This window comes from Carcharhinus amblyrhynchos, chromosome 2, assembly GCF_965287045.1.
Source record: "Carcharhinus amblyrhynchos chromosome 2, sCarAmb.v2.hapA, whole genome shotgun sequence".
Classification (NCBI taxonomy): Eukaryota; Metazoa; Chordata; class Chondrichthyes; order Carcharhiniformes; family Carcharhinidae; genus Carcharhinus; species Carcharhinus amblyrhynchos.
The window spans coordinates 98,589,047-98,616,082 of record NC_137325.1 but is presented as its reverse complement, the minus strand read 5'-3'; the positions used below and the strand labels follow the sequence as shown (position 1 = coordinate 98,616,082).

The 27,036-nt window shown below is 40.9% G+C and overlaps 1 protein-coding gene across 9 annotated transcripts in view; it reads left to right on the top strand.

The window, feature by feature from the left end:
* The window catches only part of tbc1d5 (TBC1 domain family, member 5), a 478,503-nt gene that overhangs the window by 219,800 nt on the left and 231,667 nt on the right, over positions 1 to 27,036 (top strand). The gene's annotated exons all lie outside the window — the stretch shown is intronic.

Genomic DNA, 27,036 nt, shown 5'->3' with positions numbered 1-27,036 from the left:
CTGGAGTACTGTGTGCAGTTTTGGGCGCCGTACTTACGCAAGGATATTTTGGCCGTGGAGGGAGTGCAGAGGAGGTTTACTAGGCTGATGCCGGAGTTGAGGGGGTTGAGCTATGAGGAGAGGCTGAGTAAACTAGGCTTGTACTCGTTAGAGTTTAGAAGAATGAGGGGAGATCTCAGTGAGACGTATAAGATGATGAATGGAATGGATAGGATAGAGGTGGAGAGACTCTTCCCGCTCAGAAAGGACAGTAGGACTAGGGGGCACAGCCTCAAGATAAAGGGGGGGGGCGGTTTAGAACGGAGTTGAGGAGGAACTTCTTCACTCAAAGGGTGGTGAATCTCTGGAATTCTCTGCCCGTTGAAGTAGTGGAGGCTGCCTCGCTAAATATTTTTAAGACGCGGGTTGATGGGCTTTTGATAAGCGAGGGGATTAAGGGTTATGGGGAGAGGGCGGGAATGTGGAACTGAGCCACGACAGATCAGCCATGATCTTATTGAATGGCGGGGCAGGCTCGAAGGGCTAGATGGCCTACTCCTGCTCCTATTTCTTATGTTCTTAATAGCTGAGTTTTCCAATCTTAGCGGAAAGGTTCCCAAATTGACAACTTTGCAAGGTTATAATTCAGACACCTGCAATGTTCTCACCCATTTCCTTCCCGGGGTTGGAAAATAATGAGACCCAAGAATCTGTCACTTTTTTAGTGCTATTAGTTTCTTTATTACTTTTGTTTTGCTTGTGTAGTACAATCTGAAAACTAGGATGTTAAATTTCAACAAAGGAAACTGTCAAGGTATGATGGCTGTGGTCGATTAGGAAACTGCATTAAAATGTATGACAATAGACAGGCAATAGCTAGCATTTAAAGAAATAATAAATAGTTTACCAGAAATATACATCCTGAGGTACAGAAATCAAACTGCAAAAGTGATCTGTTGCTAACAGGAGAATTTAAAGATTGCAGTGGCTCACAGGAAAAGGCTTATAACATGATTGGGTACATTTTAGAGTTCAGCAAAAGACGACAAAGAAACTAATAGTGAAAGGGAAATGGAACATGAAAATGTTGACAACAATAAATATAAAAATGGACTGTAAAAGCTTCTATAGATATGTAAAAAGGATAAGTTTAGCAAAGACAAATGTGGGTCCATTACCGGCAGAGGAACAAGAATTTATAATGTGGAATAAGAAAATGGCAGAGAAACTAAATACATACTTTGTATCTGTTTTCTCGGAGGAAGATTCAAAACCTCAATGAAATATTAGAGAACCAAGGGACCAGTGCATGTAAAGAACTGCAAGAAATTGTTTAAAAAAAAGCAGTACTGGAGAAATTAGTGGGACTGAAAATTGATAAATCCCTGGACTTGATCATCTACACCCTGAGTGTTGAAAGAGGTGACTGTAAAGGTAGTGGATGCGAAATTCTATAGACTAAACTTTGGAAGAAAGCAAATGTGACCCAACTATTTGGGAAAGGAGGGCTGAGAAAAAATGGAGAACGACAGATCTGTTAACCCGACTGAGGAGGGAAAATGCTAGAATTTATTGTAAAGCATGCGGATAACTAGACACTTAGAAATTAACAGTAGGATTGGGCAGAGTCAACATGAATTTATGAAAGGGAAATCATGTTTGACAAATCTGTTGAAATTTTTTGAGGATGTAACTAGCAGAATAGATGAAAGGGAACCAGTGGATATGGTGTACTTAGATCTTCAGAAGACTTTTGCTATGACCTACGCACAAGGTTAATAAGCAACCTGGATTCAGGAGATTGAGGGTAATATACTGTCATGGATTCGGAATTAGCTATAGGACATAAAAAAAGAGACTATGATTAAATGGGTAATTCTCTGCTTGGCAGGCTGTGACTCGTGAGGTACTGCAAGGTTTAGTGCTTGTGTCCCAGCCATTTACAATCTATATCAGTGATTTTGATGTGGGAGCCAAAAGTAATGGCTGGAGTTCTCTGGTTCACGCCCCACCGCCACTGCTAGCGAAGAAGAAGAATTTAGAGCTCAGTCAAAATTCTGTTCACTGCAGTGAGACTAGATAATCCTGCTTGTGTGAATACAGTAAAAAGTCTGACAACACCAGGTTTTAGTCCAACCGATTTATTTGATAGTAAACGCACAAGCTTTCGAGGTTTCCCTCTTCGTCAGGTGAATGGAGAGTTCTGGCCTCGGACAGAGCATATAAAGCACAGACAGTTTAGAGATTACTGATTAGAATGCGAATCTTTACACCTAACCTGCTGTTCAAGTCCTAAAGTGGCTGACAATGTGTGTGGAAGGAGCACTGATCACAGGTTAAAGAGATGTGTATTGTCTCCAGACAGCATAGTGAGTGAGGTTTTGCAAACCCAGGCAAGTGTTGGGGGTTACAGATAGTGCGACATGAACCCAAGATCCCTGTTGAGACCGTCCTCATGTGTGTGGAACTTGGCTATCAGTCTCTGCTCAGCGACTGTGCGCTGTCGTGTGTCGTGAAGGCCGCCTTGGAGAACGCTTACCCGAAGGTCAGAGGCTGAATGCCCGTGACCACTGAAGTGTTCGCCAACAGGAAGGGAACGCTCTTGCCTGGTGATTGTCGAGCGATGTTCATTCATTCGTTGTCGTAGCGTCTGCATGGTCTCCCCAGTGTACCATGCTTCGGGACATCCTTTCTTGCAACGTATCAGGTAGACAATGTTGGCCGAGTTGCAAGAGTATTTACCGTATACCTGGTGGATGGTATTCTCATGTGTGATGATGGTATCCATGTTGATGATCCGGCATGTCTTGCAGAGGTTGCTGTGGCAAGGTTGTGTGGTGTTGTGGTCACTGTTCTCCTGAAGACTGGGTAGTTTGCTGCGAACAATGGTCTGTTTGAGGTTGTGTGGTTGTCTGAAGGCAAGAAGTGGGGGTGTGGGGATGGCCCTGGCGAGATGTTCGTCTTCATCAATGATATGTTGAAGACTCCGGAGAAGATATCGTAGCTTCTCTGCTCCGGGGAAGTACTGGACGACGAAGGGTACTCTGTCCACTGTGTCCCGTGTTTGTCTTCTGAGGAGATCGGTGCGGTTTTTCGCTGTGGCGCATCGGAACTGTCGATCTATGAGTCGAGCGCCATATCCTCTTCTTAAGAGGGCATCTTTCAGCGTCTGGACGTGTCACGATCCTCCTCATCTGAGCAAATCCTGTGTATACGGAGGGCTTGTCCATAGGGAATGGCTTCTTTAACATGTTTAGGGTGGAAGCTGGAGAAGTGGAGCATTGTGAGATTGTCTGTGGGCTTGCGGTACAGTGAGGTGCTGAGGTGACCGTCCTTAATGGAGATGCATGCGTCCAAGAATGCAACTGATTCTGGGGAATAGTCCATTGTGAGTCTGATGGTGGGGTGGAATTTGTTTCAGTGATTGCTCACCATGAGGCCAAAGGAAGAAAATGTCATCGATGTATCTAGTGTATAGCATCGGTTGAAGATTCTGTGCAGTGAAGAAGTCTTGTTCGAACCTGTGCGTGAAGATGTTGGCATACTGAGGTGCAAATTTGGTCCCCATGGCTGTTCCGTGTGTCTGGATGAAAAACTTGTGTTGAAGGTGAAGACATTGTGGTCCAGGATAAAGCGGATGAGTTGTAAAATTGCATCTGGAAACTAGCAGTTGTCAGCATTGAATACTGAGGCAGTCGCAGCAATGCCATTGTTGTGGGGGATGTTGATGTAGAACGCCAAAACATCCATTGTGACAAGGAGTATCCCTGGTTCAACTGCTCAATGTGTGCTGAGTTTCAGTAGGAAGTCCGTAGTGTCACGACAAAAGCTGGGGGTTCTTTGTACAATGGGTTTCAGGATGCCCTCGACGTAGCCGAAGAGGTTCTCACACAGAGTCCCATTGCCCGACACAATGGGACGGCCAGGTGTGTTTGCCTTGTGTATCTTTGGGAGGCAGTAGAGATCTCCAATGCGGCGAGTACGTGGAATGAGAGCACGGAGGGTGCTCTGAAGGTCCGGATCAAAGGTCTTGATCAGATTGTTGAGTTGACGAGTGTGTTCTTTGGTTGGATCTGTGGGTAACTGTCTGTAGTGTTCCTCATTGTTTAGTTGTCAGTACACTTCTTTACAGTAATCCGTTCTGTTCAGTATGACGATGGCCCCTCCGTTGTCTGCTGGTTTGACCAGAGAATCCTATCTGATTTTTCCAACCAGGTGGGACGTAAATTGTGAGGAGGATGCAGAAGGGTTTTAGACAGGCTAAATGAGTGGGCAAGAACATAGCATGTGGAATATAATGTAGAAAAATTTGAAGTTATCTACTCAGGTAGGAAAAATCAAAAATGCAGAGCATTTCTTAGCTGGCCAGAGATTGGGAAGTTGATGTCTGAAGAAACCTGAATATCCTTGTCCATAAGTCACTGAAAGCCAATATGTTGGTTCAGCAATCAATTAGGAAAGCATACGTTACCCTTTGTTGAAAGAGGATTTGAGTATAGGAGTAAAGATGTCTTGTCACAATTGTATAGTACCTTGGTGAGACTGCCCTGGAGCATTGTGTACAATTTAGATGGTCTTACCCTAGGAAGTGTATACTTGCCGAAAAGGGAGTACAGCCACGATGCACCAGACAGATTCCTAGGATGTCAGGATTGTCCTAAGAGGAACAATTGAGGAGTCTGGGCCTGTCTAGTGTTCAGATGAATGAGAGGTGTCTCACTGAAGTGCACACGTTTCTTACTGGGCCTGACAGAGTAAATGCAGGAAGGACGAGTTGTGGGTGTCTAGAACCAAGGGACACCGATTCAATAAGATGTTAAGCAATCTCGGACTGAGATTACTAGGAATTCTTTCACTGATGGTGGTGAATCTTTGGAATTCTTTATTCCAGGGCGCTTTGGAGACTCAGTAATTGAATATGTTCATTAGAGAGATTGATAGATTTCTAGATATTAAAGCCCTCAAGGCATATGGAGCTAGTGCAGGAAAATAGTATTGAGACAGAAGACCAGCCATGATTTAATTGAGTGGTGGAGCAGGCTTGAAGGACTGAATGGCGTATTTCCTATGCTTATGATAGTAAGAGCAACAGTCATCAACCACGAGTTTTTTTGGAGCGGTGGGGAGGGGGGCGGTATCTGATTAATTGGCATGATGGTGCATTTGGTGAGCATTTAATAGCGGCAGATGTGGGAAGGAGGCAGGACTGCTCAAGTGTGGGCCTGATTCAGACAGATCTTGGCAACCATCATGTGCTTTCATTTGAATGCTTGAAGTTATACTTGCAAGGCATTATATTATATGCAAATTGGAATGTCTCAGGAGAACTAAGGGCCTAGCTGCCTTTCTTGTCTTCATATGCTTGCGCTGTCTGTTTGTCGACCTTTTCCCTTCGTCCTATATCCCTGTGAGCTCAGGAGCTTGTTGACCCTCTTGCATTGATTTATTGTTAACTCTCTCTCCCACTTAATTTGAGCCTGTGACATCTGTTTCCTAATGGCTGAATCCCTGATCACCCTTTCACGCAGCCCACTGTGTGTTCTGCTTCATTCAGCTGGTTTGCCCTAAACAGCACATACTGGTCCCCATGAAAAACATTACCTATCCTTTAAGCCCAGTGACTTCCTTAACAATGGTAATTGGCCTTCAAAATAAATCGGGCTAGGTCTCAGATCTGCCTTCTCACTGTGATGTGAAACATGCCTGTTCTGGGAACTGCATCCTTCACCACCCCATTTCCACCCCAAGCAGATACCAAAAATACAGTCCCATCCCTGATTCAGTACACTTTTCTTGGTGTGTCTGGCACTTATTCTTCAATTGTAAATATTGACACAAAGTAATTATTTGACTTCTTTCCATTGACAATATTACCATCATCAATTTTCAAGTGGCCCACATTATTCCTTTTTCCTAATATAAGTATGAAAATCTTACATTGATTTTGACATCCTTGCAAGTTTCTTTTTATATGCCTTTTTTTAAACTTTACCAACTGTTTTGTCACCCATTGCTGCACATTGTATCTTTCCAACCCATCACTGTGTTATTTGAGAACTGCTGTCATAGAATCAGAGAATCCTTACAGCTCAGAAGGAAGCCATTCAACCCATTGAACTGCCCTGACAATAATCCCACATATTTACTCTGCTAATACCCCTGACACCAATGGGCAATTTAGCATGGCCAGTCAACCTAACCTGCACATTTTTGGACTGTGGAAGGAAACCGGAGCACCCGGAGGAAACCCACGCAGACACGGGGAGAGAACTCAAACTCCACAGACTGTCATCTGAGGCAAGAATTGAAGCCAGGTCCCTGGCACTCTGAGATAGCAATGCTAACCACTATGCCTCATGCCACCCGTGTCCTATAGGGAAATGAACTGTTTCTGTGTCACATCCACATTATCTTTTGAATACTTCCTACTGAATTTCTGTCATTTTGCCCATTAACAGATGTGCCCACATTTGTCCCCCTGTGCTAGACATCCACGTTCCCTACCCCACTCTTCCAGCATTTACTCTGTCAAGCCCAGTGAGAAATGTGTGTTTCAGTGAGACACCTGTCCTTGATGGCCGTACTTAAATCTAGAACTTCAGTAAAACAAAAATACTGCAGATGCTGGAAATCTGAAAAAGAAACAAAGGAAATACTTAGCAGGTCTGGTCCCATCTGTGGAGATAATCCATAGATTTAGCAACATCAATGGAGAGAAAAACAAGAGTTAACATTTGAAGTCAAATAGAAATTTAGTAGATCTTACACATTTCTCAGTTTCAAGCACTATAATAACCCAATAATATAATTACTATTAGATAAATGGTCATGCACTATCTAACAGTTGACAGTTAACAAAATGTGCCCCATAACTCATTGTTCAATCTAATATGGCAAAAACCTTTGTTGGCTCAATGGCATATTGTTCTATAAGGCTATCTGGACACTCACAAAGTCATTGTTTCTGATGTGATAGTTACTAAAAATAACACTTTTAAAAATGCTAATTAATCCAAAAAAACTAACTTTTTATCACAAGATACAGTCTATGGTTTACTAAAATAAGATGTTTAGGAGTTATTTCCATAGTTGTGAATAATGGTGACTTGCTTTTGAATTAGTGTACAGTCTGAGAATTTAATTATGAAATATGGGAATCAGGTGTATCAATTTACCTGAAACTAGCCACCCTGCAAGGTTGATTCAGTTAGCAGAACAGGAAATGTGTAAAAACAGAAGTATCATAGGCGTGAGGAATGCCATTGTGTAAGCAGTTACTGATAGCCATTAGATTTCCAATTATTTACCTTAAAAGATATCCTGGTGCCTGTATATGTAGCTTTCTATTTGTACGAAAATAACCTTTATTTATAGATGCTATTATGCACAGTAGATATCTAATTATATTAACATACTATAGGTTTGAAACATTGAGTGTGATTGGAGGTTGCATTATTCCTGCATTTGTAGTTTATTTTGAACAAAGCTGGTGTATATATCTTTTATGCAGTGATGTTAACCAAATTACATGGTAATCAATCTTGCCTTGGTACAGTTTGACAAGGTGGAGCAGTGAAGGAGGGATGAAAACTAGCTTTAAAGTAAAATGATTAATTTACAGTATTGTATCATTTTAGCAAGTGATACTTGTATTATAAACCACCAAGCATAGTGTCCCAAGGGAGACAAATCCTTACAGATTCTTTACGTTAGAATTCACACAAATTGTCAACATTTCTCTTTATACAATATTAGTTACTGACAGAAGATCTTGTTAAAATGTGGAGTTTTTTTTTAAATAGCTGAATTTGGACATGAGAATTAAGTATCGTACGTTATCTTAGAATGATACAAAAAGTAACCAAGCAAGATTTGCCAATAGAGCTACATAATAGTCCAAATATACAGAAGAAATGTCATGTACTGACCAGGTTTGTGGCATAAGTGACAAATTGATCATTTCAGTGAATATTTTCATGGCAAATTTCCAGCAGCCTTACAAGGAGAAAGTTCTTACTGTACTGAAGTTTTATGCTTTTAGCATTTCTGTTCATTAATCACTTGTCAATATTTGTAGTGAGTTTTAAAAGAATGTGTACATGACAAGCAAATTCATGCACACCAAGGAACACAGTACTGTCAAATGTTACACTTAGTCAGAAGATCTTGGTTCCATCACGCCTTACACCAAATGACTACGTTCAATGGATCAATTCAATGTTCCATTACTTATCACTAAATCTACAGTTACTCTACCTGATTCACTCATTAATTCTGCATTTGCAACCTTATCAGCACCCCTAGGGAATATAATTGATGCCTCTTCGCAGACAACTGTCTATTTAACTGAAGTGTCCTGTAGATAAATATACATTAGTTGCAATCAGCTGTTTGCAGAGAAGTGATGATTATGTTCTTCAATGTAAGCCATTCAAAGTTATAAAATTATTTTAAAAATTCTTAGATTAATTATTTTTAAATATACCTTGAAGACTACATTTTAGACAGTTAATCTAAAAAAATTGCTTAATGTTTGCCTGCTGAAACTTGTCTTAAAATACTGCAACATCTCATTATGTCTTTAAGATTAAGTGGCTCCAAAACTAACCATACTCTTCTCACTTCTATTTTGCAACAGTTCCATGTTGTTTTGAAATTTTTTTTTTTAGTGACCATTCCTATTTCTGGTTTGTATTTATTTCAGTTTGTATCTTTTTTTTGCGTAGTTTGTGAAGTGTTTTTCTGGATGCATGGGAAATGGGCGTGTAACAGGGTCTCTGTCAATAGAAGAATGAACTGTGTTGCATTCCAACAATTAAGGTATTGAGGATGATGAAGATGACCACTACTAACAAAAGCTTTATTACACAAGATAATCAGGACACGTCAACCAACAAAATTGTATTAACCATCTACACAGCCTAATAATCTCAAAATTAAACATACTGGATCAGTGTAAATGCCGGTAAATCCCATTTTATGTTGGTGTGAGAAAAAGGCTATGGAACAGTACAAACAATACCTCCTGACCAATTCACACAAGTATTACAAGATGCATTCTTTGTCACTGGTGTTTTACATCTGTTGTGCCTCATTTCCAGGTCTAGTATTCCTCTCTGTTCCCAAACCTACATATTTGGGAGAAATATTGCCAGAGGGGTTTAGAAACTTCTTTACTTGAGATTAAATTTTTCCTTTGTTATATACTTATGTGTAAAAATTCCTCCACAGTTAGGCACATTCCATCCAATTAATCTATCTACAGGCTTGTTTTAATGTGGCACACTTGAACAGGTAATCAAATCTAAGAATCATCCAAAGATGTGAGTGAGGGAGGAACCTTTTTAAAATTAATTTTTTACCAGAGCTTCCCATGTGAGACAAGGTACAATAGTTGAAGTTGCATATATCTCTATTTAATAAAACTTTAAAATATGAATTAATAAAATAATGAATGCAGAACTTGATGCTCAACTTGTCAATTTGAGTAGCCAAATTCGCTGTCAATTAAAGCCAAGTTTAGAACTCAAGCCTCTATTCTGCATTGAAAAGCTGCACTAATTTGGCATAGTGAGTTTCAGCCTTTTTTTTAATATATAACCTTGGAACTATATTTTGTTGAGTTAAATTTTCCATTTCCCTGTTGTTAGTATCCAGTGAGAGCATAATCCTTGGCACAAAAGAAATTGCAGAACTAGTATACCAATTCTCTGCCCATTTAAATTGTCCCAAGATTTTTAGGGCTTATGAGGGAAAGTGCAGAGCTTATATTTGCAGTAATTACAGGCAATACCATAATGATGAGTATAAGACTGTTTATAACCCTCCCACATTCATTTCCTGTGATTGTATCCAGGCTCCCATTTCTAAAGGGGGCCCAAAAAGCTGGCAGTGGTTTCTGTGCCAGAAGCCTCTCTATTTAGAGGTTCTGAGGGAGCCTTGAGGCAAAATGCAGAAGGGCCAATAGGTAAATGACCTTCTTTTGTTGGATCTATCAGTGTTGGATGATTTCTATATTCCATTTGCAAGAATGTCCTGAGAAGTGTAAGCCTTTGGTGGCCATGGTCACAGGTATAAAAGGCTTACACTTCTCTGGCCATACCCCATCACTCAGTTGCCAGTACAAGACACTGCTGGAGACAGACCTGAGCCAGGGGTACAACTGGATCAAGCTAATGTCAAATTCTAGCATGCTACACATCAGGTGTCCTGTGCTAGCTCTGCAACTGTCCGGTGCTGAGAAAAAAACAGCCCCAAAATATCTTGGCAAGAGCAGCAAAGGTAATGGCACAAAAACTCAGTGTCCCAAAATTATATGTGCAAATAGTATATTCCAGTCTGAAGTTATCAAAGCCAATATATATAGCTTAAAAACTGCAATCAATTTAATGAAATTGTAATGGCAGCTATAAATGAGCAGCAGCATATGATCCTGACCACTAGATCGGCGGTTGAATGGTGGTATTTACAGTGGAGTTGTACAGTTAATTTAAATAGTTAATTTACAGTATTTCAACATGATGTTTGGTTTATTTTTAATATATAAACTTGAAATCTTCACTGTAGGATTTGACATGATGATGATTGTTCTGTGTTTCGTATGTGGGATAAAATTGTGGAATATCTGAATAAAAGAACAAAGAGCAGTGCAGCATAGGAACAGCCCTTTGGCCCTCCACGCCTGCTATGTTGTCCTATTTAGAACAACCACTTGTAGCCCTCTATTCCCCATCTGTTCATGTATCTATCCAGATCTTAAATGTTGCTAAGGTATCTGCCCCAATCACCCTCACTTGGCAGTGCATTCCAGGCCACTGCCACCCTCTATGTAAAAAAATTTCCCCTGCACACCTCCACTGAACCTCTACCCCCTTGAAATTACAAAGGTCATTGAGTATCTTTAAAACCAAGATAGATAGGTTCTTAATTAATAAGGGAATCAGGGGTTATGGAGAAAAGTCAGAAAAATATCAGCTGTGATTGAATGGCAGATGGGCCGAGTGGACTAATCCTTATGGTCTAAATTGTCATTTCTGCCTTAGGGAAAAAGCTTCCAACTGTTCACCCAATCTATACCCCTCATAATTTTATAAACTTCTATCAGGTAACCCCTCAGCCTCCGTCTTTCCAAGGAGAACAATCCCAGCTTATTCAATCTGTCCTCATAGCTAATACCCTCCGTACCAGGCAACCTCCTGGTAAACCTTATCTGCACTCTCTCTGAAGTCTCTACGTCCTTCTGGTAGTGTGGTGACCAGAATTGGACACAAATATGCCCTAACCAATGTTTTATGTAACTGTAACATAATTTTCCAACTTTTATCCGCTTCAGATCAGCATGATCTTATTGAATGGGGGAGCAGGCTCGAAGAGCTAGATGGCCTACTCCTGCTGCTATTTGTTATGTTCTTATGTTCGCCCCATCCGATAAAGGCAAGCATGCCACTTGTGCTGCCACTTTTAAGGAACTGAGACCTGCACATCCAGATCTCTGTGTGTCTATGCTCCTGATGAGTCTGCCATTTATTTTATAGCTCCCACCTGAATTGGATCTAACAAAATGCATCACCTCGCATTTGTCTGGATTAAATTCCATCCACGATTTCTCTGCTCAATTTTTCAACCTATCTATATCCTGTTGTATTCACTGACAATCTTCATCACTATCCGCAACTCCAGCAATCTTAGTGTCATCCGCAAACTTGCTAATCAGACCAGCTACATTTTCTTCCAAGTCATATATATATATTACAGACAGTAGAGGACCCAGCACTGATCCCTGCGGAACACCACTGTTTACAAACCTCCATTCAGAAAAACACCCTTCCACCACTACCCTCTGTCTTCTATGGCCAAGCCAGTTCTGAATCCGTCTAGTTAGTTCACCCCTGAGCCCCATGTAATTTAATCTTTTGCACCAGCCTGCCATGCTTTCCTAAAGTCCATGTAAACAACACCCACAGCCCTTCCCTCATCAACCATTTTTGTCACCACCTCAAAAAACTCAAATTAGTGAGACATAACTTCCCTCGTACAAAACCGTGCTTTCTGTCACTACCAAGATCATTCAGTTCCAAATGTGTATTAACACTATCTCTAAGAATTTTCTCCAACAATTTCAGTATCACTGACCTCAAGCTAATTGGCCTATAATTACCTGGGTCATCCTTGCTACCCTTCTTAAATAATGGGACAACATTGGCTATCTTCCAATCCTCTGGCCACAGGTGAGGTTCCAATGAGGAAACCAAGATTTCTATTAAAGGTCCAGCAATTTCATTTCTTGTTTTCCTCAATAAATCTGGGATGGTGCCATTCTGGGGATTTGTGTACCTTAATGCTTTTTAATATACCTAACACTTCCTCTCTCGTAATGATGACTTGTTCTAAACGGCTTGCATGTCCCTTTGAGACACCACCAATCAACATGTCCCTCTTTGTGAATACTGATGCAAAGTACTCATTAAGGATCTCACCCGCTTCCTTTGGTTCTATGTATAATTTCCCTCCTTTGTCCTTGAGTGGACCAACTCTTTCTCTAGATACCTTTTTGTTCCCAATATATGTATAAAATACTTTGGGATTCTCTTTAATCCTATCTGTCAAGGACATTTTGTGACCCCTTTTTGTCTTCCTAACTAACAGGTTAATATTATGGCTACTTGCCTGAGTTACAAACCATTCCTTGTAACTTTGTATGAAAGTGATGTTACTTGTTTTTACCTTTTCCTTAATAACACACGCACAATTTATTATCAAAACTTGCAATTATAACGGCCATGTTGTGGTGCATGTACTTTATAGGTAATTTGCCCTCCACGTTCTGTCCCTTTGCTTCACTATTCTCTTCTGATCAATTTATGCAATAAGCCTGTGCTGAATGCATCAAAACTACTTCATTGGGCAGCAAGTTCCATGTTTTCACCATTAAAGTTATTGTTGATTTAATGCATTACCATGTGTTATGTTAACTGCTGGTTCTTGCCTCATTTCCTGCAGTACTTTCAACAGCCCTCATTACAGGTTTCTCCTTTCAACTGCCGTAATATTTTTGTCTACTGTTGCTGGTATACAAAGAATTTTCTTAGCCAACAAATTATCACACCCCATCATTCTACTCCCGATCATTCGCAAAGTAATGGAAGGTGTCGTCAACATTGCATCAAGCAACACACAGCACTGACCTGCTCACTGGTACTTAGTTTGGGTTCTGCCAGGTCCCCTAATTCTCGACCTCATTACAACTTCTATCCAGACATTGACAAAAGAACTGAACTCAAGAGGAGAGGTGAGAGTCACTACCCTTGATATCAAGGCAGCATTTGATGGTGTGTGGCATCAAGGAATCCTAGCAAGAATGAAGTAAATTGGAATCAGTAATTGGGGGAGGGGATCGGTTGTGGGGGAGTGGGAGAAGACAACACAGGAATGGGTGCAGAGAAAGTCATACCTAGCACAAAAAAAATGGTTGTGGATGTCAGTCAATCATCAAAGTCCCAGAACACATTGGCAAAAGTTCCTCAGGACACTGTCCTAGACCCAAACATCTACAGTCATATCATCAAGGATTTTTCTTCCATCATTTAAGGTCTGAATTAGGGATGTTCACTGGCTGCACAGTGTTCAGCACCTTTTATGACAACTCAGATACTGAAACAGTCCATGTCCATATGCAATAAAACCTGGATGGTATTCAACTCTGGGATGGTAAGTGGCAAGTAACATTCATATCACACAAGTGCTGTGCAATGAACATCTCCAACAAGAGAGAATGCAACCATCTCCCATTGCCAACAGTCACATGCCACAACCGTCTAATACACACACAGACACACTTTTGGCATTTATTCCATAGTTGAACTTCTCTCATTTGAAAGTTACTTGGCCCCACCCAATTCTTTGGAACTCCTCTTTTCCTCTGTGAACATAGAGAATGGAGTTCTCTGGTTAAACACAACAGATTGGATATCTGCAGCTTCCCTTGCCTTTTTTCCTTAAAAAAAAGTCAAAATCCACCAGTTTTCCTTTTAGAACATGTCTCCAACCTCAGCAATTTTACCCTGGTGAGTATTTCCTGAAAGATTGGACGGGTGGCTAACAGTGAGGCGGAGTATCTTGGGCTACAAGAAGATATATATGGGGTGGTCAAATGGGCAGAAAAGTGGCAGGTGGAATTTGACCCTGAAAAGTGTGAGGTGATACACTTTGGAAGGAGTCATTTGACAGCAAAGTATTCAATGAATGGTAGGACACTAGGAAGTTCTGTGGGACAAAGGAACCTTGGTGTGTTTGTTCACAGATCTCTGAAAGCAGAAGGGCATATTTATAGGGTGGCGAAAAAGGCATAGAGGACACATGCCTTTATCGATCTAGGCATAGATTACAAACACAGGGAAGTCATGTTGGAGTTGCATAGAACTTTGGTGAAGCCACAGCTAGAGTACTGTGTGCAGTTCTGGTCACCACATTATCAGAAGGATGTGATTGCACAGGAGGGGGTGCAGAGGAGATTTACTAGGATGCTGCCTGGGCTAAGAACATAAGAAATAGGAGCAGGAGTAGACCATCTAGCCCTTCGAGCCTGCCCTGCCATTCAATAAGATCATGGCTGATCTGAAGTGGATCAGTTCCACTTTCCCGCTTTCTCCCCATAACCCTTAATTCCCTTGCCTATCAGAAATCTATCTACCCGTGACTTAAATATATTCAGCGAGGTAGCCTCCACCACTTCAACGGGCAGAGAATTCCAGAGATTCACCACCAGATGGAACATTTAAGTTATGAAGAGAGGTTAGATAGGCTTGGGTTGTCTTCTTTAGCACGGAGAAGATTAAGGGGTGACCTAAGAAGGGTAAACAAGATTATGAGAGACATGGACAGAATGGATCAGGAGCAGCTGTTCCTCTTAGTTGAAGGGTGAGTTACAAGGGGACATAGGTTCAAGGTGAGGGGCAGGAGGTTTGGGGAGATGTGAGGAAAAACATTTTTACCCAGAGGGTGGTGACAGTCTGACTGCAATGCATTCTGCCTGGGAAGGTTGTGGAGGCGGGTATTTGGATATATACTTGGCACCTCATAACATTCAGTGCTATGGGCCAGTGCTGGCAGATGGTATTAGATGAAAGTTCAGATGTCTCTAATGTGTTGGTGCAAACATGATGGGCCAAAGGGCCTCTTCTGCGCTGTATGATTCTATGGTTGTAAAAGGTTAGAAGTGCTGCTGTTGGAATTAATGTGCACTGGTTCTTTCATTGCACTGGTCCTCTCATTACAGCTTTTCTGCTTCAGAATGGCTTCAGTGTGAACCATGGATAATTTAAGGACTTCTTTTGATCTCTTGTTAGAAGTTAGTTTTTAATAGTTTACTGCTTTCATCTTGGTTAATAGTTTAATGCCATGTTTAATAGGATTTTATATGATTCTAAATTATTTTTCATGAGTAAGGGGATTTGTGATTAAAAAGCTTTTTTATTATAAAAGTGGCTTGAGCTTTTAAATTAAAATTGCTGATACTTACAGCTTTAAAAGCCATTAATGCTTGATTGCAATAATGATTAAGTTAATGTATGATTGTAAGTATAGTTTATTTTTATGGTATGTTTCTCAATAGCAAGTAAATACATTTTCATAATATAAAATTAATGTTTCAGCACTTGCTGGATAGCCCTGCTACAGAATTTATATTTTCTTTTTGCAGAAATTGGTCTTCGGCTACTGCAAGATTCTGGCAGTTCTGGCCATATTATACACCTCCAAATTTTCTTTACTGGGCTAGTTTGCACCAGTTCTTAACAAATTTAATAGGGGCCATGACTAGTCCTTGGTCAGTGCTGCTAATTAGAAAAAAGAGGGTGGAATTTACGAAGAAGAGTACAGTTCCTAAATATGACGTCTGCTTGCGTGTCTGTAGCTGTGACACGTGCTGGAACTCGACCGCCCAGAATTGGAGCAGGCAAGGGTCCGACAACGGAAATTTCTGTTGACCTTGAGCGGGAATTTCCAGTCTCACTCGTGCTAGGCTGTAAAGTCCCACAAAGAATCTGAATGTAAATTTAGTGTGTGTGGTGGACATGTGTCCCACGTGTAATGATGTGGCGGAGCATCACTCTCAGCAGCCTCTTGCTCACCAGCTGCTGATTTGGGGGTTGTAATTGGTGCCAGAGAAAAACTAATAAATACTAAGGGCAGAAGGTGACATAGGTGCTGTGGCACTGTTAAGTTGTTTGCATATATACAAATATCACAATATACTTTTACTTGACAATTATGTACATTTGTTGGGATCTCACACTAATGAGTGAGAGCAGCTAATATGCTGCTCATACAATTATAGGCTTGACATTGTGGCTAAGAAGCAAACAGATGGCTCATGATAGCTTCATTGTCTTGAGTGTCAATTCAAACCCAATATCCAGGAGTGGAGGGGGTTGGGGTTGTGGTAGTGGCTTTTTTGCATCCCATGTGAGAATGGTCCACTCCCCTTGGCCTTCTAGAGGGTAAAGAACGTATATAACGGTAACTCTGGGTGGAGGCTGGCTGAAGTGGGTACCGACAATTGGAGCAGGCAATTCTTTCAGATGAGGAAATGATAGTCAAGCAGGTGTATCACTCAGTCAAAATGATTGAATGTCATGTTGCCCTGACAGCCCTGGCACATCACTGTATGACTTTGGCATCTGGGAGAGCTACCATGAGATTTTTGCCCTCCTCCCTTCCACGATCTTCATCTGAGGACATTCGCAACCCTTCCATGACCTTGATTGGCCTTTCTTCTCCCCTTTGCAGTACTATGTTGTACACCACGTGGCAGCCAGTTATAATCCTGGACATCCTCTGAAGGATCACCCAGACTTGAAATATTAGCTCCAGTGTCTCTTCACAGTGCACCACCTAGATGAGATTTAAGCTTTTAAAAAGACACAGTGAACATAAGGAGAAAGCAGGTGAATTAGAACTAAATTAGGTGCAGTGAGAAATAAAGTGAGGGAAAGGATTTTTGGTTTCAGAGAGAAAGAAATAGTTAAAGTAAGAAAAATGTTAACATTCTTAAAATCTCTAGCCCCAATTTACTACATGCAGGAATAAGGGTGAAGTTTAAATTATGCAATTTCTTGACTAGTAAGGCCGATTGGCTTTACATTAACAATTGTCATGTCTTTGAAGGGATACTTGCACTACTTAAATTCAAGTCCAGACTTTTCAGTGGCGATTTGATCGTTCTTTTAGTGGACTGAGCCAGAAAATTCTTTAAAAATAACAGGTGCTAAGAGAGCGCATGAATTGATTAAGCTCTGAAATTCGGAACTCGCAGCATTTCTCTTTATTCCCTGGAATTGCTGGCCGTTTTTTGCAGTAATAGGACATGCGTTGTTAACATACCGTTATTTTTCCAGCAAGATCCAGCCCATTAATTTTATCTTGATCAACTCACACAACCACTCAATAGAATAATTTCTTTTCAGACTGCAAAATACACAAATGGCCACTGTTATAGTCGCTAAATTAATTGAAAAGTTCTAATGAATAATTTGTGTAAAATAGAAGAAATAAAAATGGTTGCTTTAAATTATTTTCCCCCTTATACATTTCTGTTTAAAACAGATTTGACAGAAATTGCTGTGTAGATGATATCCCTGAATCATATCTGTTGTGTGCCAAAACTGGGCATTGATAAGAACCTTGGGTTTCTCAAACTTAACTTCATCCAGAACAAAATATAAAAGGCTGCTTCAGATCTGTCTGAAAATTGATTGTTTTTGCTCTCGTCAGAACTCGAGTATCAGATGTGCTCCATGAAGATTGTTTCCTTGTCTAATGCAACCTGAGTGAATCTCCATCATTATGATGTGTGTTCAGTTCCAAAGAGAAGAGCCCTTCAGATGCTGATTTCTCTGAAAGTAAAAAGAAGTGCTTAAAAAGTGGAACACATAAAGAGATAATTAGTTTACATTAAAAGTACTTGTCTCCACAGTTACCTTCTCCTTTTAAAGGACCTACTCTATTTAAAATAAGCATGCACTGAATATTTGGGGAGAGATTTATTTTGATACAGAAATGGTATTTTGGTTTTCAATGTTCCTATGTAATGAACATGGTACAGCCAAGTGAGGTTAGTAGCTTCAGTCAATATATCAGCCTATTCATCGACTATTTTGCTTCTCTGTACCTATGGAATTCCTATCTGTGGAATTAGCTTATGTACTAGTCACCTGCTGACATCCCTGCTGAGCTGAGTTACTAACAAACAACATGTAATATTTCTTTTTGTTTCTCTCAAGAAAACCTTTCAAGTTCCTCTTGACAAAAGAGGAATTTGAACTCGGGGACCTCAGCATATATCGACAGATCACCCAATTGTTGATTTCTTCTTGCATGATTGGATGAAATTATTTTTGTAATGAAAGTCATTACTGTTTTCACAGCTCATTTACATTTATCAATGTGAACAGGAGTAACTGGGCTTAATCAGACCAGTTGAGTACCAAAATAAATCGGTACTCGGTTCTCCAATTGATGTAACCAAGCTCTTATGGTTTTAAAATGGTAAATAAGCAACTAAATTGGAGAAGGGAGAAAAAGCCAAACAATTCCTTCTGTAACAGTAAAGTCGTTCTATAATTCAAGTACTTCATTTTCAGTATTTTTTTTTATAGACAAGATAATTGTTGTTGGTGATAATTGAACATACTCAACACAGGCGTAACGTAGTCGCCACAGTCTTAGATGACAGTAGGCTGTTTGGTGGTGGTTTAGCCTGAGGGTCACTACACCTCAGGCAAAACCTGAAGGAACAGAATGTAAAGTTTCCAAATTTGCCGATGATACAAAGATAGATGGAAAGGCATGTTGTGATGAAGATATTGTGACTCTGCAACAGGATATGTATAGATTGGGTGATTGGGCAGAAACCTGACAAATGGAGTTTAATGTGGGAAAGTGTGAGGTCATGCACTTTGGTAGGAGGAATAGAAAGGCAGATTATTATCTAAATTGAGAGAAACTGCAGGTGAATGGAATACAGAGAAATCTAGTTGTTGTAGTGCATGAATCACAAGAAACTAGCAAGCAGGTCCAACAAGTAGTTAAGATGGCAAACAGTACTTTGGTCTTTTTTGCAAAGGAGGTTGGAATTTAAAAGTTTGTAAGGTTTTGTTGCAATTATGTTGGGTGTTGGTGAAGCTTCACCTGGACTACTGCATATAGATTTGGTTCCCTAACCTTAATGAGGTTATTGGAGGCAATCCAAAGAAGATTTTCCACTGAGGCTAGAGGAGAAAAAAACCAGAGGGCATGGGTTAAGGGTGAAAGGAGAAAAGTTTAAAGGGAATATTAGGGGGGGCTTCTTCATGCAGAGAGTGGTGGGAGTGTGGAATGAGCTGCTGGATAAAGTGGTAAATGCAGGGTCACTTTTAACATTTAAGAAAAACTTGGACAGGTTCATTAATGAGAGGGGTGTGGAGGGATATGGTCCAAGTGCAGGTCAGTGGGACTAGGCAAAAAATGGTTCGGCACAGACAAGAAGGGCCAAAAGGCCTGTTTCTGAGCTGTAATTTTCTGTGGTTCTAAGATTCACCAGACTCATTCCTGGGATGAGAGGATTGTCCTATCAAGGAAACTAAATATCCTGGGCCTGTATTCCTTGGAGATGAGAAAAGTGAGGGGTGACCTTATTCAAACATGTATGATCCTGAAGGAGCTTGATAGGGTAGAGACATTCTCATTTGCGGGAGAGTCTTGAACAAGGACAATAGCTGCTAGATAAAGGACTGGACATTTAAAACTGAGATGCAAAGAAATGTTTTCACGCAGACGGTTGTAAATCGCTGGAATGCTCTGCCCCAAAGGGTTGTGGAGGCTGGATCATTAGAAGTGTTTAAAATGGAGGTGGATAAATATTTGATAGATCAAGGAATGGAGGGCTATGGGGAAATGGCACAGAAAAGTTGAAGCCGGCATAGATCAGCCATGATCATATTGAATGGTGGAAAAGTTCTAGTGGCCTACTCCTTCTATTTCTTGTGTTGTGTTCTTGAGTTTGCTGCTTAGTGAGCTGAATATGGTGCACTGTAGATCTTGGGAGCTAGTCTGTGCAAACAAACTTTTGAAAAGCAGTTAGATGTTGTATTCCTCTGAAAACAAATGTTTTTGCTTTTCAGTGCTTCAATTTGTTTGTGAAATCTGCTGGTTTTACATTTAGGTTTTTTTTTAGTTGCCAGCATAATCTTTATTGTTGTGGATATTTATGTGGCATTGTACATATTTGTAACAAGAGAAGCCCATTCAACCCTTTGAGCCTGTTGCACAGGGTTATTGGCAAAGTTTGAGCTATTATCTTTTTGGTAAGTTAAAAGATTTCTGAGGAGCTACCAAATACAACTGCAATAACACCCAAAACAAATATTTTCACTGGTTACAATATATGTTTACAGACACCTCCCCAGATATCTGGATATGTCAGGGGCGACCAATCCTCATTGCCTTTCCTACTTCATGTTTATGCTTTCACACTCTTAACAACTGCTTCAAGATGATCTGTAAAAAGCATTTTGAAGTTATTAGGAAAAGCTTTTCCAATGGAAGTTACCAAGGCATGAAACCCTCATGGTCTTGGATTTGCCTCCACCATTGAAGCTAAGCAGTGGTAATGCTTTTGCCCCTATTTGTTAGTCTAATTGTCTAAAAGAAATGTATCTCAATCTAATGGATGGATTCTGACAAAAGATTGGTACAGCAAGAAGTCTCACAACACCAGGTTAAGGTCCAACAGATTTACTTGGGAGCACAAGCCACAAGCTTTCGAAGTGCTGCCCCTTCATCAGGTGAGTGGGAGAATCGAGTAACAAATTGTAAATTCAGTTTGTGTCTTTATATGCCCTGTTTGTGAACAGAACTCCCATTTACCAGATGAAGGGGCAGCACTCCAAAAGCTTGTGGCTTGTGCTACCAAGTAAACCTGTTGGACTTTAATCTGGTATTGCGAGACTCTTGCTTTGCTGACCCCAATCCAACACTGGCATCGCCACATCAAAAAATTGGTACACAGAATATGGTCCAAGGAGAGAGATGATTAGTTTTTTGTGAAGATTCAGGGGCTGGATTTTTTTAAAGGCTCTGTTAACAGTGAAAGATGTAGTGAATTGACTTGTTTTATTTCGGACATTGCTCATTGTTTTACAATGTAGTGGAACTTGCTAAAACTATCAAAGTGTCAGCAGAGTTTTCAAAGCAGATTGTTTTATTTGGATGGCCTGGAGCCTACTCAGTGAGATAGAAGCTATTAATAAAATTATTTATATTTTTAGCTTTGTGACCCCTGTAGAGACTGATATTTTTATTAAAAAATTAATTTTCAGTGACTGACAGTAAGACCACACAAGATTTAAAGTTTCAAGAATAACTGTAATAAATGTGCTAAAAATGACATTGTTCTAGAACTATTCAGTTGGCAATCTGTACTCTAAATTACAGAAGAAATCCTTAATTTAACTTTTAAAACATCCAAAAGGTCCCTGAATGATACTGCTTTATTCTGTTCCTTAACTAGACACTGCATTTGCAAAGAATCAATCCAAAGCTATTCTCAGACATTTCCTTTTTCCTTTTCTACCAAGTAACGATTAATTCCTGAATTGACTTTCACAGTGAGAGTTACTCTGGAGATTTCTTCCTCTAACCAAAGCTAGGTGGATCCATTTATATCCTCCTGCATTTAGCCTCTTCAATCTGAACACAAGCTGCCATCCATGTTCTGCATGGTGAACAAATAGAGACTGGCTGTGATATCTTCAGAAAACCCTGTAATCTGATTCTACAATAGCTTTTCATGAGCTGTTCCTCTTTCAAATCCCACCTCCATGGCAACATGTATCACATGGTTCCTGTATCCAGGAAGAAATGCTCTAACTATCTTCTAAACCCCAAACTCAGTTCTATCTTGGAATTAAATAGACAACATAAGGAATAACCACTTGTAAAGCCTGACATTTCTAACACCTCTGTGATACTTGGACACTACGGGCGGAATTTTATGACCTCTCTTTGCACCTGTTTTGCTGTGCGAAAATGTTGTAAAATCGGGTTGAAGTGGCTAGTAGGAATGGCGCCCGTTTTTGCGCCTGTTGTGATTTTATGACACCCGGATTTCTGGCGCGGTCAGCCTCTCGCTGGAAATCGGCAAGAGGCTTATTAATTTATTTAAATTTATGTAAATAGCATTTTACATGTGTTTAGTGAACCTGGCGCTCAATCGTTCAGGCTCACTTGCCTTTATGGCCTCGCCGGGAGAGGTTCTCTCCGGCGAGGAACACACCTGTTCCCCATGAATGGGGAACTGTAGTGTTGGCCATGCCAGTAGAACTGGCCACTGAGGTCTTCCAGGGGGGCCAGTTGTAAGGCGAAGGTGGCCCTTGGGCAGTGACAGACTGGCAAAGTTACCTTAGCAGCTTGATACTGCTAGCCTGGCATCTGGGCAACATCCACTGGGTACCTTGGCACCGTCAATCAGGCAGTGCCTTGAGGCAGGTCTAATGGGGGTGTGCTTGCATGGAGCCAATGGGTGGTGTGCAGGGGGTGGAGCCAATGGGGGGCAGGCTAGATGGCAGTGGGGAGACCTGCTGCCACTCTGCCTGCGATCGACATGGGAGGGAACAGGATCTTTCTGGGCAATGGGGAAGTTTGACAGGACACGGGGGCCCGTGATTGTTTGGGAGGGGGTGGAGCTAGTTCAGACTGCCTGCAGTAGCAGAGGCCTAATAGCACTCTCTCAATCTGTCAGACTCCTGCTACTGCTAATGTGCATGTGCAGCATCAGGGGTCTGCACATGCGCAATACTTCACTCTACAGGCTGGCTGGTGAAGTAAGCCTTGCTCACAGCCTGTCTGGCTAGAAACTGACTCAGCCATCTTTTCATAGAATGCATAAGATTGGGCATGAAAACCCACCCATAAAACAGATCTAGGACTCTCCCATTTTCAGACTAGCTGGACACTTAAAAAAAATCTCATAAAATTCCACCCTAAACGTCTTTCCACCATTAACACAGCTGCTCTGGTCATTATTTACAGGTGCAAGTCCTCTGTACCTTCAGAGTCCCAAAACATAACAAACTTATTAACTTTGTATTAGTAACACTAATTACAGATCCTCAAGCAAGCAGGGAAAAACCTTGAGAAAAAGCAAAGTGTAAAGATATTGAGTTAACACAGCATGGCAAGGTATACGAATATGTGATGCCATCTCCACTTGTAGACATCTGCAATGCACACCTGTATCAAAGTTTCACATGAGTACATTCATCACTTCCCTTGTGGAAAGAGGGCATCAGCTGGTTAGAGCTTTGACAGATTGATAGGCATCCCTGCAGTGCAAAATGTCACAGATGGTAATCATTTGAACAGTCAAGATTTCTCATGTTAACATCATCTGCAAAGAAAATGTTTGCACTTAATATTTATATTGTATGCACCTTAATATCTGTTGTCCAGGAAGCAGGCATAATACCATGAGTAAATAACAGTCCATAATTATTGCATTTCTGAAAGGAGGAGGATAGTCACAAGGAGGAAGATGACTCTTAGAAGGCCGAGATTAATGTCAGTTGCAGATCCATTGAAAATCAGTGTAGCTGAAAACTTTCTGTCTCCTCAGTGTTGCATTTGGAGACACCCCAAGGATACACTGGGAAAATCTCTTCCTTGACGTCCCCAGGTAAAGATTTGCATGGCAATTAGAATCATAGAATTCCTACAGTGCAGAAGGAGGCCACATTGTTGAGAAGTGCTAACTTACCCTGAACAATTTTGCAGCACCGCAAAGCATCCAACTTAACGGTTTGAATTGTTAACTTTAGATGGTTCTAATGATACACTATTATTTACTTTGAAAGAGTTAGAAATAAAACCACCTCTAACTCCAGCATAACTATTTTACACACTCAGAAAATGTCCCGCTTCGGATACTCCCCAAAATGGGTGGAGTTTTAATAACAAAGTGCTGAGTGATGTCAAGAAAATCCTCAGTAAAAAGAGGCAGTCAGAATGGAGCTGGGCCCTCAGCCTGGAGAGTAGGCTCTAGGTCTGGTGCTCTTGAAGGTGTGCAGGAGATGACTACAAACATTATCAGAGTTATAGATGACAAATATAGTGGTTTGACACAGAATGTTAATGGTCTCTTCAATGAACTGCAGGATACCAGGAAGAGGTTTAATGAGGCAGAAGATAGAATACTTTAAACCAAAAGTGCCACTTCTTCGGTTTAGGCTGAGTTGCAATCCTTAGAGAATCAGCTGAATCTTGATGGACATAGAAAACCAGGGCTGGAAGAAAAAAATCCATGTGATCGGCCTTCCAAAAGGAGCTGAGGGTAACCTTCCAGTTAAATCTCTTGAAAGCTGATAACCGTATTTTCTTAACCTCGACACAAAGGCATGGCAGATTAAAAGGGCACATCTCATCCTGGCAGCTCGAAAGGTCACATCAAATCCTATCCTTGAGGTCCAAGTAAAGCCAAAGCCCACAGCCTAATATCATGCATTTAAATAACTTAATAGATCGCCAAAGAGTTTTGGAAGCTGCCAGTTGTGGTGGGATTTGGCTCGGTGATGCAACAAGAGTCTCATTCTTCCAGGACTTCTTGATGGCAGCGCAGCAAACATGCTGAGGCTTCAATAAGGTTAGAAAATGCCTGAAGGCTTTTGGAATCGTGCATTATCCTGCTGTCCTTTGATTTATCCTCAAAGGGTCCATTAGGACATCCCTGTTGAAACTTCAGCTTCTTTAGATTCCACGAAAGACAATGGTTCAGAGTCGCGATCCACAGCTCCTTGTTAATCCTGGACTATACCCTGTAATTGTATCCTTTTGCTGATCCTGTATTGTGCCCTTTTCACATTAATGGAGTCAGTCTTGCAACTGTGCTCTGAGGCAAATTTGACCAATTATCCCGTTTAGAGTCATATTTTGCAGTTCTTCGTTAATCCTTGAATGTTTCCCCTGTAATTTCATCTCTTAGTTGATCCTGCTATGTGATTTATCACGTTGATAGGGACAATCCTGTGAGCAAGCATAATGGCAAATTTTTGCTTGTTATCCTGATTTCCGATGAATCCAGTGTTATCCATTTATCCTTAATGGAATGCATCCCACAATGTACTTGTTTCTGAGGAGTGTTTTGTGCAAGTTGTATGGTATTAGAACAGTGCGACTTTTGTCCATCTTTTCATCTTATAATCCGAGCATATATAGTAATGGACTTTTCCCACATAATGTCCTTTATTATATTTATACTTAAAGTGAGGACGGCACAGTAGCACAGTGGTTAGCACTGCTGCTTCACAGCTCCGGGGTCCTGGGTTCGATTCCTGGCTCGGGTCACTGTCTGTGTGGAGTTTGCACATTCTCTTCGTGTCTGCGTGGGTTTCCTCCGGGTGCTCCGGTTTCCTCCCACAGTCCAAAAGATGTGCGGGTTAGGTTGATTGGCCATGCTAAGAAATTGCCCCTTAGTGTCCAGGGATGTGTAGGTTAGCGGGATTAGTGGGTGTAATATGTAGGGACATGGGGGTAGGGCCTGGGTGGGATTGTGTTCGGTGCAGACTCGATGGGCTGAAGGGCCTCTTTCTGCACTGTAAGGTTCTATAATTTGTTCTATGATTTGTTCTATGAGTAGCGCCACTGCAGGGAGGTGGGCAAGTTGTTTAATATGGAGGTAGTGTGTATGATGGTAGAGGCAGACCATATATCCTGGGAAAAGCTTTGTATTGTTGGCATTTCCAACATAGCTGAGGATGGGGGAAGCATCCTTTGGCGCTCGCCCAAGTGTGTCATAAATCCTTGGTGGATTAATTGCCATTTTACCTGTGTTAATATCCAGTATTTCTTCTGCTTGAATAAGCAATGGCAATAACTTCTTTAAAGATTTGCTCCTGGAATGTGCGCAGAATTCACCATCCTATTCAAAGAAAGAAGATTTTGTCTTTTCTTAAAAAAGAGAATACCTCTTCCTGGTATTCTGCAGTTTCTTGAAGAGAGCATTAACATTCTGTGTCAAACCACCATATTTGTCATCTATAACTTTGATAGATTAGTTACAAGAAACTCATCTGGATGACAGACAACATCTTAACTTGAGAGGTACTGGTTGGGACAGGTATTTTTGCTTTTCTCTCAACCAGCTGTCGAGGGGTAGCAGTATTGGTTAATAAGAATCTGCCTTTTAATTTAGAAACCTAAGAGAAAGACAAAGAGGATGGATATGTAGCTGTTAAGAGACTGATACATGGGACAATGTGTTGTTAATGAATGTTTGAGGTCCTCCTAATTATTCCCCAAAGTCACAAATAAACTTTGCTGAACTGGCCTTCATTATTCCTTTATTGGTGATGATTTTAATTGCCATCTTAACCCGCTAATTGACAAACTCGTGTTGCAGAGAGCCCTCCAATGCAGCATGTTAGTGTGGTGGCTTTGGCTTGTGAAGAGGACCATAAGACATAGGAGCAGAATTAGGCCACTAGACCCATCGCGTCTGCTCTGCTATTCAATCATGGCTGATATTTTTCTCATCCCCATTCCCCTGCCTTTTCCCCATAACCCCTGATTGCCTTTTTAATCAAGAACCTATCTATCACTGTCTTAAAGACATTCAATGATCTGGCCTCCACAGCATTCTGCAGTAAAGAGTTCCACAGATTCACCACACTCTGAAGAAATTCCTCCTGATCTCTGTTTTATCTTTAACCTGAGATTATGCCCTCTGATTCTAGTTTCTCCTACTAGTGGAAACATCCTCTCCACGTCCACTCTATCCAGACCTTGCAGTATCCTGTAAGTTTCAGTAAGATCCCCCCTCATCCTTCTAAACTCTAACAAATACAGACCTAGAGTCCACAACCATCTCTCATACGACAAGCTCTTGATTCCAGGGATCATTCTTGTGAACTTCCTCTGGATCCTTTCCAAGGCCAGCACAGCCTTCCTTAGATACAGAGCCCAAAACTGCTCTCAGTACTCCACATTGTGTCTGACCAGAGCCTTATAAAGCCTCAGAAGTACATCACTGCT